We start from the raw sequence: 16,761 nt of genomic DNA, 5'->3' as shown, positions 1-16,761 counted from the left end.
CCTTCCCTTTTGGTGAGATGCAATCCAGGGTACAGGAGACACACAGGACTTACATTAGAAGCCCGAGGGCACGCACTGCCAGGCTCAGGACCCCTGTTCGGCTGGTCTTAGTATCTGCAGTCTCACTGTCTATTTTCTTATTAGTCTGGTGGTGCATTAAAAATAAGAAAGTGTCACCTAGCCAGTGTGGTTCAGTCAGTGGGAGCATTGTCCGGTACGCTGAAAAGTCTCAGGTTCAATTCCCAGTCAGGGCACATACCCAGGGGGCTCGATCCCTGGTGGGGGTGTGTACAGGAGGCAACCAATCAATGTCTTTCTCTCTCTCTCTCTCTCTCTCTCTCTCTCTCTCTCTCTCTCTCTCTCAGTAAAAGATGGGGATGTATCCTCAGGTGAGAATTAAAAATATGTATATTCAGACAAAGAGAGAAGGGAGTGTTGAAGAGAGGGTCTGCCTCTGTTTCCCTGTCATATATACAGCCACCGACCTCTCCTCATGAAGGCTGAGGTTAGGAGCTGAGATCAAAGTTTGTTTTCTGTAGGGTTAGTTAAAGCAAGGTATCCTCTACCTTCACAGGTACAAGGGATGCTTAGTGAAGGGCTCACTAAGCAAAAATAAAGGGGGGGGGGTGAAGTTTAAATACGAACTCCAGGAGGGCAGAGAAAAATAACCAAGATATGGAGTTTACTGGGGATGAAACTGGAATGGAACCTGGTTGGTAAGGAGCTGATCAGGTGGGAGAGCCATCCCGACAGCTCTCCAGGAGATGTGGTTTGATGATGCTTTCCGGAGGGGTCTCGCGCAATGCAGAGAGTAGGAAAAAACTAGCCAGTGAGTTCAGGGACCAGTTTCCTTGACCCCACCATGCTCGCTGAGAACTGTGAATGCTTGGACATCGATGTTATTGATGGGACCTGGACTTCTTGTCTGTCCCATGAGTTAAAACTCAGAGTGGACATTTAGAAACAGGTTGTCTTCTGCATAACTGCCTAGCTATTGAACTGCTTTATATATTTTTTTGTTTTACATGACAGACAATTTGTAACTGTGACTATCCCATATAAACCATGATCAGTGTTTGGAATTAAGAAAAGTTTTTGTTGAGGACTTGAACATTTGAGAAATCCGGGGCTGTGTCTTACTCCTCCCTCTGAATGGGGCAGAGAGATGGGCCGGATAGTTCTCTCCATCACTCCCCGGTGTGAAGGGCCCCTACTGCCAAGCAAGGAAGACCCCTCCTTTCACCCCGGAGGCACTAATTTCTTCTTATTTTGTCTCCTGCCTTCCCACCATGTGTGGGTAAATGATAAGTTCCTTTGACACTTATGAACAGAACTGTGTTAAGAATGAATCTCTAAGGCTTTTAAAAACCACCCACTGAACAAGAAAAAGTTGTCTTTCTCACCCTGAAAAAGATTTCCTAACTTTTTAAAAGGTATCAGTTAGAAATGGGGTGCACTTTGAGCCACCTCACTAATGATAAACGCCGGAGGGTTTTCCCTTGGCACCGGTACAGCCCCCGTGGAAGTGTGCGTCCCAAGCACAGCGTAGAAGTTGACTTGCGGATCGCTGCAATGCTTGCAGGCACGGAAAAGGCAGCCCCCACGAAGGGTCTCCCCTCCAGGGTCCAAGCTATGGTTAGAAGCTCCCATGCTGAACTGAACGCAAACAGTGACAACTGAGCACCTTGCTAAGGGAGTAAGGAAAAGGGAGGGCAGGGCACGTACCCCCATAGTGACAGCAGAAATTCTCCTCAACACAGGAATCATCCATATGCGTGTGAGAAAGGAGGAGTGGTATTGTCGAAAGCATTTAGAGCCTGCTTACTTTAAAAGCCAGTCTATGCCCTGGCTGGCACGCTCAATGGCTAGAGCATGAGCCTGTGCACCAAAGGGTCTCGGGTTTGATTTCTGGTCAAGGGTATGTACCTGGGTTGCAGGTTCAATCCCCTTCCCAGTCAGGACAGGTGCGAGAGGCAACCAATCAATATGTTTCTCTCACATCGATGTCTCTCTCCCTCCCTCCCTCCCTCTTCCTCACTTGCACTCACTCTAAAAAAAATCAATGGAAATACTATCCTAGGTGAGGATTAAAAACAACCAGAAAAAGCCAGTCTAGAATAATAAGGGTAGAAAACAATTTGTGATTCTTTTCTACAAGTAAGATGTGTATTTTCTTTGAGCATCAAGTTCTGAAGATTCTGTAATAACGATGGGCTGCCCTGCTATAGTTGGAATGTTTCTATTCCCACAATTTTCATATGTTGAGATTGTAATTCCCAAAGGTGATGGTATTAGGAGGGGAGGCCTTTGAGAGGTGCTTAAGTCGTGAGAGTAGAGTCCTCACAGATGGGATCTGTGACCTGTAACAGAGAGCCCCACAGAGATCCCTAGTCCTTTCCTCCACAGGGGGTACCAGAGAAGTCTAAGACCTGGGAGATAGCCCCACCTGACCACACTGGCCTCCTGATCTCAGACTTCCAAATTCCGAGACTGGAAGAATACGTCCCTGTTGTTTATCAGCTACCCAGTCTATGGGGTTGTGTTTAGCAGCCCAAGTTCACTAAGGCATGTTTCTGGAGGGTACTGGTGTTGCTGGGCCATGTTCATCAGTGGACTAAGACATGGCCCTGGGGGGTTGCTGGGCCATGTTCATCAGTGGACTAAGACGTGGCCCTGGAGGGTACTGGTGTTGTTGGGCCATGTTCATCAGTGGACTAAGACATGGCCCTGGGGGGTACTGGTGTTGTTGGGCCATGTTCATCAGTGGACTAAGACATGGCCCTGGGGGGTACTGGTGTTGTTGGGCCATGTTCATCAGTGGACTAAGACATGGCCCTGGAGGGTACTGGTGTTGTTGGGCCATGTTCATCAGTGGACTAAAACATGGCCCTGGGGGTACTGGTGTTGTTGGGCCATGTTCATCAGTGGACTGAGACATGGCCCTGGTGGGTACTGGTGTTGCTGGGCCATGTTCATCAGTGGACTAAGACATGGCCCTGGGGGTACTGGTGTTGCTGGGCCATGTTCATCAGTGCATGTGTCCTTGTCACTTCTTCAGCCATCAGTCAGTATGGAAGCCACAGGGTGATGCTCATTCTGGACCAAGGTCCTGTTAGCTGTCCCCTCCCCATGGCAACTCCGATTCAAGTAGCACCAGGAGCCAATGCTTTCACACCGGAAGGAGCTGATTTCCAGTACTGTTTATTCTGACTCTTCCACCGCAGAATGGCTGCTCCTGTCATCCTGGTTTCCTCGCTGGACACCCCAGGCTCATCCATCTGAAGCTTTGTTCCAGCTCCTGGGATACTGAGCTCTCTGCAAACATGGAGGCAGCCCGGTTCTTGAAGATGGAGCTCGCTCTGTCCTCAAGGCTTTCTGCCCCGCTCTGGTTCTCACTGAGATTCCACTTCCCGTTAATGTTGCTTCACCTGCCCGGCCACCTGCTGTGGAATGAACTAGGCTGGCCCGTGACAAGTGACTGAACTCACACTGTCCAGGGAAAGGCACATGAGGGTCCCCGCGTCCACCCCAGCTGTGAGCCCAGAACATGTGGAGGGATGGGCCTATTCACAGCTTTTCTCCACCCCTCACCATTTGGGAGGGTTTCAGGTCTTAGTTCAGGCTCTTGATGAGCACTCCGGCTCCCCAGCTGGAATGGCCATGATACCCCAGCCAGCTCTGAGTCTTTTGGAGAGCAGACCCTGCTTACGTCAAACTCCAGAGGAAAAAAGCCCCTGTATCTGTATTCATGTCAGTTTTAGTCTTTACCTTACTTCCAGTAACATAGGCACCAAAGTTCTAAGTCTTAATTTTATTCAACAAACTATTGCTGAGTTTGTATATGTCAGAATGCGTCCATCAGAAGTACTTGAGCATAGGTTGAGTGGGGAATGGATGAAAAGAGAGGGATTCAAAAATGATTAAATTAGCCCGGCCTGTGTGGCTCAGTGGATTGAACATTGTCCCATGGCCTGAGAGGTCCCGGTTCCATTCCCAGTCAGGGCACATGCCGGGGTTGTGGGCTCGATCCCCAGTAGGGGGTGTGCAGGAGGCGGCCAATCAGTGTATCTCTTTCACATTGATGTTTCTATAGCTCTTCTTTCCTCTCTCTCTAAAAAGTCAAAAAAATATATATTTAGAAAACAAAAAAGATTAAATGTGTTTTCTTCCTTCATGGAGCATATCATGAAGTTGAGAAAATCACATAAATAGCTAATTACCATATAAGTCAGATTAATATAGATATAATAAAACTGTCATGGTCACAGAGAGGAAGCCACCCTAATTGGGAGGACCACAAAAAGCTTGTTGATAAGATATTTTTAAAAATATGTTTTTATTGATTTTTTTTAGAGAGAGAGAGAAAGGGAGAGAGAGATAGAAACATCAACGTGAGAGAGAAACATTGATCGGTTGCCTTCTGCACACCCACTGCTGAGGACCAAGCCCGCAATCCTGACCAGGAATCAAACAGGGTCCTCTCAGTCCATGGGATGATGCTCAATCCACTGAGTCACACCGGCTGGGCTGATAAGATACTTTAATTGAATGTTGAAGTATGAAAAGGTAGAACTAGAAGTGAAAGAAATAATGTAATGTGTAAGGCCACGGAAAGAACAGGCATGTGGGCACCAGCAAGGTATCTTCAAGTCTGAAACCTCGGGCTGGTGAAGGGAAAGAAGTAGTGAGAAACAAGGCTGGGAAGAGGGGCTGGGGTGAGAATGGGGTTTGTTAGGAAACATGGCCCTGTGGCTGCACTCCAGCCACCGGCCTCAGGCCCTGTCCCCTGGCCTAGCAGCCCCATCACCCTGCATTGCTTGAGGCCTAAATCCTGACCTGCAAGCCATCTCAACTTTATACTTTATCTCCCTTTTTATTCTCGATTTTCCTCCTACTTCTTTCTTGCCTTACCCAAGAATAAGAGCTACATGTTTTTCGCCTGCTTTGCCGCCAACATTTTCCTTCCTCTGTGAAGCCCATCACTATCTCCTTCACCCAAGAGCCACCCGAAAGACAAGTCTGTCCCCAAGTCTAAATTCAAGAATGTGATGGCCAGTGTACAACGTGGTCCCTGACCCATGTTATGGGTACTCAATAAATACTATTGAATTAAACCAAATTTGGTTTAGACAGAAACAGAATTTCTTTTCCTGCTACCAGAGGCTTGTCTTTTTCAGTCTGATCTCTGGGACAAGGACCAGGCTCATCTTCATGTGACTGACAGCATGACAACACCTTTGGATACAAAACACAAAACAAATTACAAAACACAGCGTACAAACACCTCAGCCTTCACCGGATGTGCCCAGTGACCACGTGCAGGCAGAGGGGTAGTTGTGTTGCACGATGTTGACCTGCTTTAAGGACTTCAGCCTTGAAGAGAATCTGGTTGAAGCAAGTGAATGGTGGTGAGACAGAGGGGTGGGAGGGTGATCTGCGTGCTGCTGGCAATTCCTAGTGTGCATTTGGGACAAAGTGTGATGGGGCCCAGGGACATTAATCAGATTCGCCATTTCTTTGGGGTTTGTCCAGTCGAGTTTGTCAGGTGGCAGGTGGCATTCCTGTTTAAAATAAGAGTTAGAAGAATGAGCCATCAGACAGCGGGGCCTCTCTGATTCTGGGTGAGTCGAAACCCTGGGTGAGTAGCTCCGCAGACGCAGCTGGGAACCACATCTTGTTTCTTGGCCCTATCCTTCAACCTAGAGGCTGCTGTCTTGTAGCTCATGGTTGCATCAAACCCTCAGAGAGCTTTTATATGGCTGGAAAGGTGTTTTGCTTTTATTTAAATTAGTTGTTGCCCTGGCCGGTTTGGCTCAGCGGTTAGAGCGTCGGCCTGCGGTCCAGAGGGACCCAGGTTCGGTTCCCGCTAAGGGCACGTACCTCGGTTGCAGTTTGTCCCCGGCCCTGGTTGGTTGTGCGGGTGGCAGCCACTCGATGTGTCCCTTTCACGTCGATGTTTCTCTCTCTCTCTTCCTCTCTCTCCCTCCCAGTCTACCTGAACAAAAAATTGAAAAATGTCCTCAGGTAAGGATAAAAAAAAAAAAAAATTAGTTGTTAAATTTTAATGATCCAAAGAGTTTACACAAACATCCATCTTTCCAACTTCTCATGAAATATCAGAATCTATGGCCGCTCAGGCCTGCAGTCCATTGTCAGCTAGGTCTCAGTAATGCTGCCCCGGCAGATGCTCCTGTCTCCAGAGCGCCCCCACGACCCACCCACCGTATTCATGGAGCTCCCCTGCCTGTCCTGGCAATCACCTGAGTGTGTGACCCTGGTTCAGACCAGGGCCTGTTGGCAGATGGGGTCACACTAGTGAAACCCATCGGTGGTTTCAGCGGTTAATGAGGAATTCTGCAAGGAGCTAACTGTATCTAGAAATTGCTATCACGGTATTTTAGCAAAACTATTCCCTCATGGCTTTCTTAATGCAAAGTAAGCTGTTCTTTAACTATAAGTTTTGCTTTGTTTACTTCTGATTACCATCTAGGCAGCTTCTACAGAAGGCAAACATCATTTCCATACGATGCATTTAGGACAGCGTCTCTGTGCTGAGGCGCGTGGTTGACTTACGGTTGCTCTAGTGTGGTCCCAGTGAATTTAGAAACATACTTTAATGACTATTTTCAACCTCACCAGCAATGTGAATGAGAGTTGGAAAGGAGACAAAGCCGGGCAGGACCATCGGAACGTTTCGGCTGGAGTTCTGGGCCCTTTCCTGTGGGCTGGGGGGGGCAGGGCCTGGGAGGTTGTAGGGAGGAGCGTGAGAAGTGGGCTCAGACATGGGGGGAGGCAGAGGGAGGAGACCAGGAAACAGTGGAAGACCTCAAGGAGACAAGCATAGAAGCGGTCAGGAGAGAGACCCTTGGAGAAGTCCTTTTGCGATAATATGTATTTTTTATTTATTTATTGATTGATTGATTGATTGATTGATTTTAGAGAGGAAGGGAGAGAGAGAGAAACATCGGTGTGAGAGGGGAACATCAGTGAGCTTCTCCACCCGCCACGCCCCCCATTGGGGATCGAGCCCACAGCTCAGGCACATGCCCTGGCCAGGAACAGAACTGGCAACCCTTCAGTGCACAGGATGGTGCCCAACCAACTGAGCTACACTGGCCAGGGCTGCAATAATATCTCTTTACAGCAGAAGTTATAAACTGGCCATTCCAGAACTTGGCCTACAGATGTATCATAGTTGGCCTGCACATCGTTTGTTTTAAATTTTAGCTAGTAAAGATATTGCATAATTTTTTAAAATTCAGATTTCTAGTTTTTCTTGGAAAAAAAAAGACGTTGCAGTACTAGGTAGGTATTTCCACGTGACAAAAGCTGTCGCAGCTAAGCAGATGCGACCTCTTGCAAGGTGTCTGCTCTCTGGCCCACTTGGCCCCAGGTGCACACAGGGCTGCGAATGACCCTCGGCCCGCTGCAGGCAAGCATTCGGGTTGAGACCTCCGCTTTATACCATGGAAAAGTCAGAAAAGCACCAGACCGCAAGTCAACCCACCTGAATCTAGTCCTAGCTGAGCAACCTACTCCACTGTAACCATGAGCAGGGCACTTGACGACGTATGGCTTCTATTTTGTCCTCTGTACAACTAGGAGATTTGTAGAAAATTTGAGGTCCAACAATGATGATCTGCACATCTGTATATACCCAGGGGGGAAACTCTTTAGGACCCTGCCTTATGCAAACGGAACCTGTCTTCCAAGGTGAGCGAAGGGGCGTCAGAGGGTGACGAGGTATGCTCCCTCGTCGGCGTGCAGACTGGTGGGAGAGGAAAGGGGGTGCTCTGAAGCTGGGCCCCTTGATAAGCCAAGGGAAGCGTGGAGCCCTTAAATGCGAGATGTTTGGCAAAAGGAGTGTTCAGTATTCACTTCTCCATCTTTGCGTGTTGCTGTTTCTTCCCTCCAGCTCCACACTTAACAAAAGGCTTTAAGTGAGCGGGGAGGGGTTGTTGGAAATCAGGGAAGGAGCTGAGATCCTCTGGCTGTCTGGGTCCCTGTTGTGCATGTGGTAGGAGCTGCTCTCACAGGCCAGAGACCCATTAGGGGAACTGAGTCGGGCGGGGGAAGCTGGGCCAAGGGGGAGGAAACGGGAGCCCCCTACGTCCCTGCCCCTCCCTCCAGGAGACCTTGGGAGAACACAGGCTCCCTCACAGGTGGCATGGATTTGAGCCTGTCATTTGAATTGCAGGGCTGGGGTCCTGCCTGCGATCTGGGGGATGCCACCCAAAGCCTGCCCTCCTGCTCCTCCGGGGACACATTTCCAAGACTGCTGCCGGGGCCGTTATGAGTAACTTCTCTTCTCCGATGCAGAAACGGAAAGCAGACAATTGGCTTCCCTCTGTGCTTGGGCCATCACGAAGGGGAGGCTGGGCAGCAAGAGCTGTGGGCTCGTGGGCAACCTTCCTCCTCAGCGGGGCCTGGGAGCTGGCCAGAGGAGAGGCCCAGCGTCCCGTCTGCCCAGCCCTTCACTAAGCCGGCAGGGGCCTGGCACGGGCATTGCCCAAGGGCCCGAGCAGAGTCCTGTGTGTGGCTCTCCTTCCTTTTCAAAACAGGCTCTTTGGAAAGATGGTTTAGAGCAGCCGTTCTCAACCTGTGGGTCACGACCCCTTTGAGGGTCGAACGACCCTTTCACAGGGTCACCTAAGACCATCGGAAAACACATATTTTCAATGGTCTTAGGAACCAAGACACCGCTCCTCTATTTGTCTCCAGGTGGGTCCGTCCACATGCAGATACGCCCACATACAGATATGTCCACATATGAGTACCCGGAGTGATGACATCATCGTGCCAACCCCATCACATACACCCCATACAAATACAGGTGTATGCGACAGGTGTATGTGACACCATAATGTACTTATGCGGACCAGTCACTCATGTATAGAGAGCAGCTACTGTGTAGAAGCAGCTACTCTGTTAAAAGCAGCTACTGTGTTGAAAGCAGCAGTATTGGAGGTAAAATGACACTTAATGAATTATAATTACTGGGTAAACATAAAAAATCATGTACTGTAAAATCATCAACTACTTCAAAAAAATATTGCACTATGGGAACGTAATCTGGATGCTGATCAGTCTTTTTATATTCAGCTTGGTTGATATAATACTACCCCCTTGTGATAGTAACAGGTATGTAAAAAACAACAACACAGAGAATGCTAAATCATAGAAAACTTTAATGAACTGTATTGACTAAACTATCATCTTTTGTATTATTAAAGCTATTGTTATGTATTATTTTCATTAGCAAACCATCCCATGACAATGGATCGTGTAGAGAAGAACGTTAAGAAAAAAAATATAGTGAGGATTTTTTACAGTATGGTTTTACCTCAATAATTACAGCAGGGATTGAGAAACCACAATGTGTTATTTTTTGTGAAGTTCTATCAGCCAAATCTATGAAGCTGAACAAACTAAAACACCATTTTGATAGCAAGCATCCGAGCTTTGCTGGCAAGGATACCAACTATTTTAGAAGCAAAGCTGATGGACTCAAGAAAGCCAGTCTTGACACTGGTGGTTAGTACCACAAACAAAACGTAGCAGCCACTGAAGCTTCATATTTGGTGGCACTCAGAATCGCCAGAGCTATGAAACCTCACACCACTGCTGAGGATTTACTGTTGCCAGGGACCAAAGACATTATTTGAGTTACGATTGAAGACGAATTTGTTACAAAATTGAGTGCAATTTCCTTATCTAATGACACTGTCCACAGAAGAATAGATGACATGTCTGCTGATATTCTTGATCAGGTAATCCAGGAAATTAAATCTGCTCCACTTCCAATATTTAGCATCCAGTTTGATGAATCTACAAACATTGCAAACTGTTCACAGTTACTGATTTACGTGAGGTATATTAATGATGACGACTTTAAAGATGAATTTCTTTTTTGCAAACCTCTTGAAACGACAACTACTGCACGTGATGTATTTGACACAGTTGGTTCATTTGTAAGGAGCACAAGATCTCTTGGGAAAAGGTTTGTGGTGTTTGCACAGATGGTGCTCCAGCTACGCTAGGATGTCAGTCTGGATTTCAACGTTTGGTACGGAATGAGTCTCCAAAAGTCATCAGAACTCACTGTATGATTCATTGGCAAATATTAGCAACAAAAACGCTGCCACAAGAGTTACAAGAAATAATGATTCTGTCAATTTTGTAAAAGTGAGCACTTTAAACAGTTGAATGTTTTCACAACTGTGTAACGAGTTGGATGCGCTGAACAATGCTCTGCTATTTAACACTGAAGTTACAAGAAGTAATAAAAAGCATCATAAGTTCTGTTAATTTTGCAAAAGCAAGCACTTTAAACAGTCGACTCTTTTCACAACTGTGCAACGAGTTGGATGCGCCGAACAGTGCTCTGCTATTTCACACTGAAGTGAGACGGTTGTCAACAGGAAAAGTTTTAAAACATGTTTTTGAGCTTCGTGATGAACTCAAAACGTTTTTTAATCAGGAAGCAAGACCACAGTTTGAAGCACTTTTCAGTGATAAAAGTGAACTGCAGAAAATAGCTTACTTGGTTGACATCTTTGCCATCTTGAATGAGTTCAATGTATCACTGCAAGGACCAAATGCAACACACTTTGATTTGTCTGAAAAGATCCGATCATTCCAAATAAAACTTCAGTTTTGGCAAAAAAAAAAAAAAAAAATTGGATGAAAATAAAATTTACATGTTGCTTACCTTATCTGCTTTCTTTGAGGAACATGACATTGAACCAGACAAAAGGATTACGATGATCATTTCTGTGAAAGAACACTTGCACGTGCTTGCAGATGAAATTTCATCGTACTTTCCAAATCTACCTGACACCCCATTTGCACTTGCCAGAAGCCCATTCACAGTCAAAGCTGAAGATGTTCCTGAGACAGCACAAGAGGAGTTCATTGAACTTATTAACAGCGATGCAGCAAGAACTGATTTCTCTACAATGCCAGTTACAAAATTCTGGATCAAGTGTTTGCAGTCAAATCCTGTTCTGAGACTGTGTTGTGCCTTCTTCTGCCATTTCCAACAACATATCTTTGCGAAACAGGGTTTTCCAGCTTGTTGGTTATCAAGTCTAACTACAGAAGTAGACTTGTTGTGGAAGGTGATCTTGATTGTGCTCTTGCAAAGACTGCCCCGAGAATTTCTGATCTGGTGAGAAGGAAGCAATCTCAACCTTCGCACTGACGGCTTTTTACACATCCTGTCGCAAAATGTAGCAATGTAGTTTACTGTTGTTATATAAAGACTGTTACCCATGCTACACCATGCTTCAAGACAAAATTTCATTGATTTGTAATTAGAAATAAATGTTTCACAATATATAATTACATATTGTTTTTGTGATTAATCACTATGCTTTAATTCTGTTCAATTTGTAACAATGAAAATACATCCTGCATATCAGATATTTACATTACAATTCATAACAGTAGCAAAATTATAGTTATAAAGTAGCAACAAAAATAGTTTTGTGGTTGGGGGTCACCACAGCATGAGGAACTGTATCAAAGGGCCCGGCATGAGGAAGGTTGAGAACCGCTGGTGTAGAGGGAAGAGGCTATGGGTGTGTGCATGTGTTCGCTCTGATTGTGCTTGTCCTGTTCTCAGTCTCCGCCCCTCTTAGTCCCTGACTCCTGGAGGAACTGTGTCATTTCCAGAGAAGCTGTGAGTGTGGCCTGAGGTGCAGCAGACTAGAGCTGAGGCCCAGGGAGGGATGTGCCCCTGGTGCCGTGGGCTGAGGCGGAGGCTCGGGCTCTCTCGCATTGTCCCCGCCCCTCGGTGGGGCCCAAGGCCTAGGACTGCTCTGTTCCGGAGCTCTGTGCCCTGGGTGGTCACGAAGCATTTCGGAACAGCTGTCTGTTTCTAGGCCACCCAAAGGAAGAGAGCACCGTCTTAATCAGACTCATCCAAACACATACCTCTTGAACAACCTCTACATGCTAGCATCTGGGGAAAAGAAGTGGACATAAGTGATACTGTCCTTTTCCCTATTGAGCTTACATTCTTACAGACTTTAAACAACTAATTAGACAATTTACTGTTTATTACAGTAAATTACTGGTGATGTAAGGAGATACTGGAAAATGAGAGAATATAAAAGAATGGCCTAATTTGGAGTGTCAGTGAAGGCTGCTCTTAGAAACGGTTGTACTTCATTAAATCTGAGGTATCGCCAATTATAAGACACACCATTATTCTATGTACACTAAGAAAGAAAAATTACACTTCCAATTAAATATGACATAAGGCTTTCTTGCAACTTAGAATATTTATTTTTAATTTGATGTAGACTTTTATTATATATCATTTTGTACATAACTAAGAGAGAAAATACAAACAAAACAGGCTCTCGCCCTGGCCAGTTTGGCTCAGCGGTTAGAGCGTTGGCCTGTGGTCCAGAGAGACCCGGGTTCGGTTCCCGCTAAGGGCACGTACCTCGGTTGCAGTTTGTCCCCAGTCCTGGTTGGGTCGTGCAGGTGGCAGCCACTTGGTGTGTCCCTTTCACATAGATGTTTCTCTCTCTCTCTCTCTCTTCCTCTCTCTCCCTCCTGCTCTGTCTGAACAAAAAATGGAAAAATGTCCTTGGGTGAGGATAAAAACAAAACAAAACAGGCTCTTAAGGAATTTCTAGAATTCTTTATATTCCGAGTCTACCTCTTCCTACTCCCCTTCCCCTCAGAGTTATCTATGTCTTTGCACACATTCTCATTCTCTGCACCAGGAAGAGCACCGGTGATACCATATTTGTTAAAAGAACTGATGAAATAACTAGAAGCTACTGTTACTATTCTCTTGAGCCAAATTTGCAATAATGTAGAGCTAAGGTATTTCTGAGTCCTGCGTGGGGAATGTTGCTCAACAGCTAGGACCCAGCAGTTCGGCATCGGGCACCACAGCCCCGGTTCCGGGGGTGGGAAGAGCGCTGGCCACTAGCCCGTTCTCACTGATGCCTGCTTTTGATGTGCCTGCACACAGGCAGTGGACAGTCCTGTCACGGCTGCTGCCAACCAGCAGCCAGTGCTCCCCAATCTGATGCTCCCCAATTCCAGAGATGTTAAAGGTGAGATACAAGTTTTAAAATCAATGAAGTGTGGTAGTTTCTAAGATGAGATCTTATGGGTATGCAGCAAGCAGCTAAGCCAAGAAGGGGGTGATGGGGGTGTCCCAAAGAGAGGGGCAGCGCATGTGAAGGCTCAGAGGTGGGAAAAGTGTGCACATTTCTAGAAATTAAAAATATCAGTGTGGCTGATGCCCAGGGCCAGGGAGAGGCGACGGGGAGAAGGTAACTGATAGGCAGGGCTGCCCTTCCCTGTACAAGTGCTAGTTGTGTTCGATACAGAGTTTCATCCTCGGAGACCAACGGGCAGCCTTTGAAATGTTTGGGCAGAAAGCAGTCGCAGGAGGGTGACAGGCAGACGCATCAGAGGAATACTGAAGGTGTTTCCCTCTAGAGCCCAGAGACCCGGCTGGGTGGGGCCTGAGTGTATGTGGGAGGCGGAGCACAGAGCCCAGGCCGCAGCCCCCTGAGACAGCGCGGAGCCTTTTCACTGGAATTCGTGGCTGGATTGTGATTGACTGCATGCAAGGGGGTGAGAGAGAGGGAGGACAAGGATAACTCCCAGGCAACTTCCTGGCAGCAGGCACACTCACTGGCATGACAGCAGGACCAGGTTTGGGGCGGGAATAACACTGGTTATTTTTGGCCAAGTTGAGTCTAAGGTACCGACTGCTAGGTGGAGACGTCACACAGGCAGCAGGACAGGGTCTGGAGCCCGTGGGCAGGACAGCGAGGCTGAGGAGTGAGTGTGAAGTCACCCGCACGTACCCGGCACTGAAGTGAGGTGTGTGAATGCCCTTGCCCAGGCATAGGTGGGCAGCGAGGCAGGAAAGGGCCCAGGGCTGCTCGCAAGACTGCAACTTTGGAAGTCGGATGGAAGGGGGTAAGCTGTCAACGGAGCCTGGAAGGAGCAGCCAGCGGAAGAAGGGAAACCAGGGGAGTATGTCACAGAGGCCAAGGGACGAGAACTGGCTGGGGTGTCACCTCTAACGGTCCTTTAGGACTTGAGCGTCCATGTACCTCCTAAAGAGTTGGTTTCCTTTATATTTCCACAGTGTCTTCAACATTTGCCTCCTATATAAGGTATTTTGCTTCTGACACGTTCAATTTTATTTGCCTTCCATTGAATATACACCTACTCACAACCTCTTTGTTTGGGCAACTTTAGCCCCGCTCTCAGCAGGGTTATCAGTCAGAGTCCTGTCCATGCAACTATTGAGTGCTCCTACGAAAGGAGGGAGGAAGAGAAAAAGGAGAGAAATCAAGGGGAAGGGGAAGGCCAATGTTTATTGAGCACTTACTCTGTACTGCTTCCTATGTTTGTCCAGTTCTTGCAAAATGGTGCAAATGAGATTATCATCCCGATTTCGAAGGCTCAAAGGGGTTAAATAATTGGAGTAAAGTCATACAAATAGTATAGTGTAAATACAGAACCAAATCTCCAACTTATACGTATTCACTCGAAAGTGGTTTCCAAGGGCCGGTCCCCGGGAGGACGCTCACATGAGCGGTGAAACGCGAGCACCGTATCTCCGAGGTGAGCCGGCTGAGGGGAGGGTCCCAGTGTAGAAAGGAAATGGTGACAGCTGGCAACAGAAGAATAAGCATGACCCCGGTAGAGGACCCCCATGAACGCTTTGTTCCTTTCTCCTAGTTTAATGATATTGGTGAATTAGAGTTTAGTAGACATGTCCGTGGTGCGATCTATTTATTGGTGGCAATTACAAGTGGGAAGTCTCCCCCACTGAGTCTACTTAAAGAGAACACCATTTGGGGGAGTTAGGGAGGGACAAACCCATTTATTCCTCTGCCTCACTGGTTAGCTCCTCTTGGCTCACTAGGGACTTACAATCCAATATTGCCCTGATGCCTTCAGAATAACAGGGACTTCATAATCCTTACAAGATGTCTCTTGGTAGAGCCTGGACAAGGAGGGACTGCTCTGTGCTAAATAGTCTGGAAATTAATGAATATCAAGTAGTCTTACAATTAGTCCAAAGATGCTACTCCTGTCTCTCTAGCCCACCACACAGGGTGGCGAGTGTGAGGGGAGAAGGGCTGTGACCCGTGCGGCTGCTTCCGAGCAGGACAGGGAACAGCTGTGGCCCTGAGCGAGCAGAGGGGAATGGCCAGGTGGGTGCTTCACTGTGGGGCTTGCTGCTTGGTCACCACGATCAGCAGTGTCATCTCGACTTTGGAAGACGGCACCTGTGGCAGGACAGCTTAGGTACTCCAATCTCCGAAACACAGGTTCGCAGTGTGGCACCTTGACAGCACATAGTTAAGGGGCTGAAACTGCCAGCCACGGCATATTCAGGGATCACTGTGTCCACGTTCAAATGGCCTCTTTGGATGCAGCTGGCCAGGTGGGAGAGAGGGAGCAGCACAAACAGAAGCGGGTCAGCAGCGAAGCGCCCTGGGGAACACACGTCTCAGGGGCTCCTTCTTCCCGTTCTCAGCCCTCTCCTCCCAACAAATCGACAGTGAGCACCGAGGAGCAGGAATGAAGAAGAGAAGCTGCTGACCCAGTGGACGGAGTTGTAGCCGAAACATCACCACTGGGTTTCCTTTGGCGGATTCGAATAGCGAGGAAAGTGCTGAAGCACACGGCGGAGTGAGCGCTGCACTGGCTTTCTCTCCCGAGGGGGCAGTTCTACACGCTTCCCAGCTCACTTCCGTAGATGCAGCCATAGCTTTGTGCCAGTGGGAAGTGAGCAGAAGTGATGTGTCGGCCCGGCTGAGTCCGCCGAGAGCGAGTGTGCCTTCTCATCGCTGCGCTGGCCCTGGTCTGGGGTGACGACCGCGCTGGCCCTGGTCTGCGGGTGACGACCGCGCTGGCCCTGGTCTGCGGTGACGACCGCGCTGGCCCTGGTCTGGGGTGACGACCGCGCTGGCCCTGGTCTGCGGGTGACGACCGCGCTGGCCCTGGTCTGGGGGTGACGACCGCGCTGGCCCTGGTCTGGGGTGACGACGGTGCTGGCCCTGGTCTGGGGTGACGACCGCGCTGGCCCTGGTCTGCGGTGACGACCGCGCTGGCCCCGGTCTGGGGGTGACGACCGCGCTGGCCCCGGTCTGGGGTGACGACCGCACTGGCCCCGGTCTGGGGTGACGACCGCGCTGGCCCCGGTCTGGGGGTGACGACCGCGCTGGCCCCGGTCTGGGGTGACGACCGCACTGGCCCTGGTCTGGGGGTGACGACCACGCTGGCCCTGGTCTGCGGGTGACCACAGGGTCTCCATAAGGCCACGCGGTGAGGACGGCTGTGTCCTGGCCCGAAAGGAGCACGTGGCTCCCCGAGTGACGGTGTGGAGCAGGGCCCACTGGTCACACTGAGCTGTGAGGAGCAGACAATAGGCTTTCACCGGCCGTGTCACTGAGACTTTGAGGCCCATCTGTCACATTACAGCACTTCCCTAAGGGGTACAGCTGCCCGGCCCAGGGGCGTGGTCTTCTCACTAAGCCTCCGTCCTCCTCACCCTCTGAGGCCTTTACCAGTTTTACAAAGAACAGGGGTGGTCTTTCGTCATTTGTTTTTTAGCTTTTAGTAAATTTGTCAGGGCAAAGCATTTTGTCAAAATAATTATTATTGTTAAATCAATAATAAAGCCCAAACCAATCAACTTGGCAATTAATCATTCAAAATAAAATTGGCCATTCCGTTCCTGATGTGCCATTCAAATAAAAT

This window comes from Molossus molossus, unplaced genomic scaffold (genome assembly GCF_014108415.1).
Source record: "Molossus molossus isolate mMolMol1 unplaced genomic scaffold, mMolMol1.p scaffold_m16_p_12, whole genome shotgun sequence".
Classification (NCBI taxonomy): domain Eukaryota; kingdom Metazoa; phylum Chordata; class Mammalia; order Chiroptera; family Molossidae; genus Molossus; species Molossus molossus.
Note: the sequence above shows the minus strand (reverse complement) of the source record.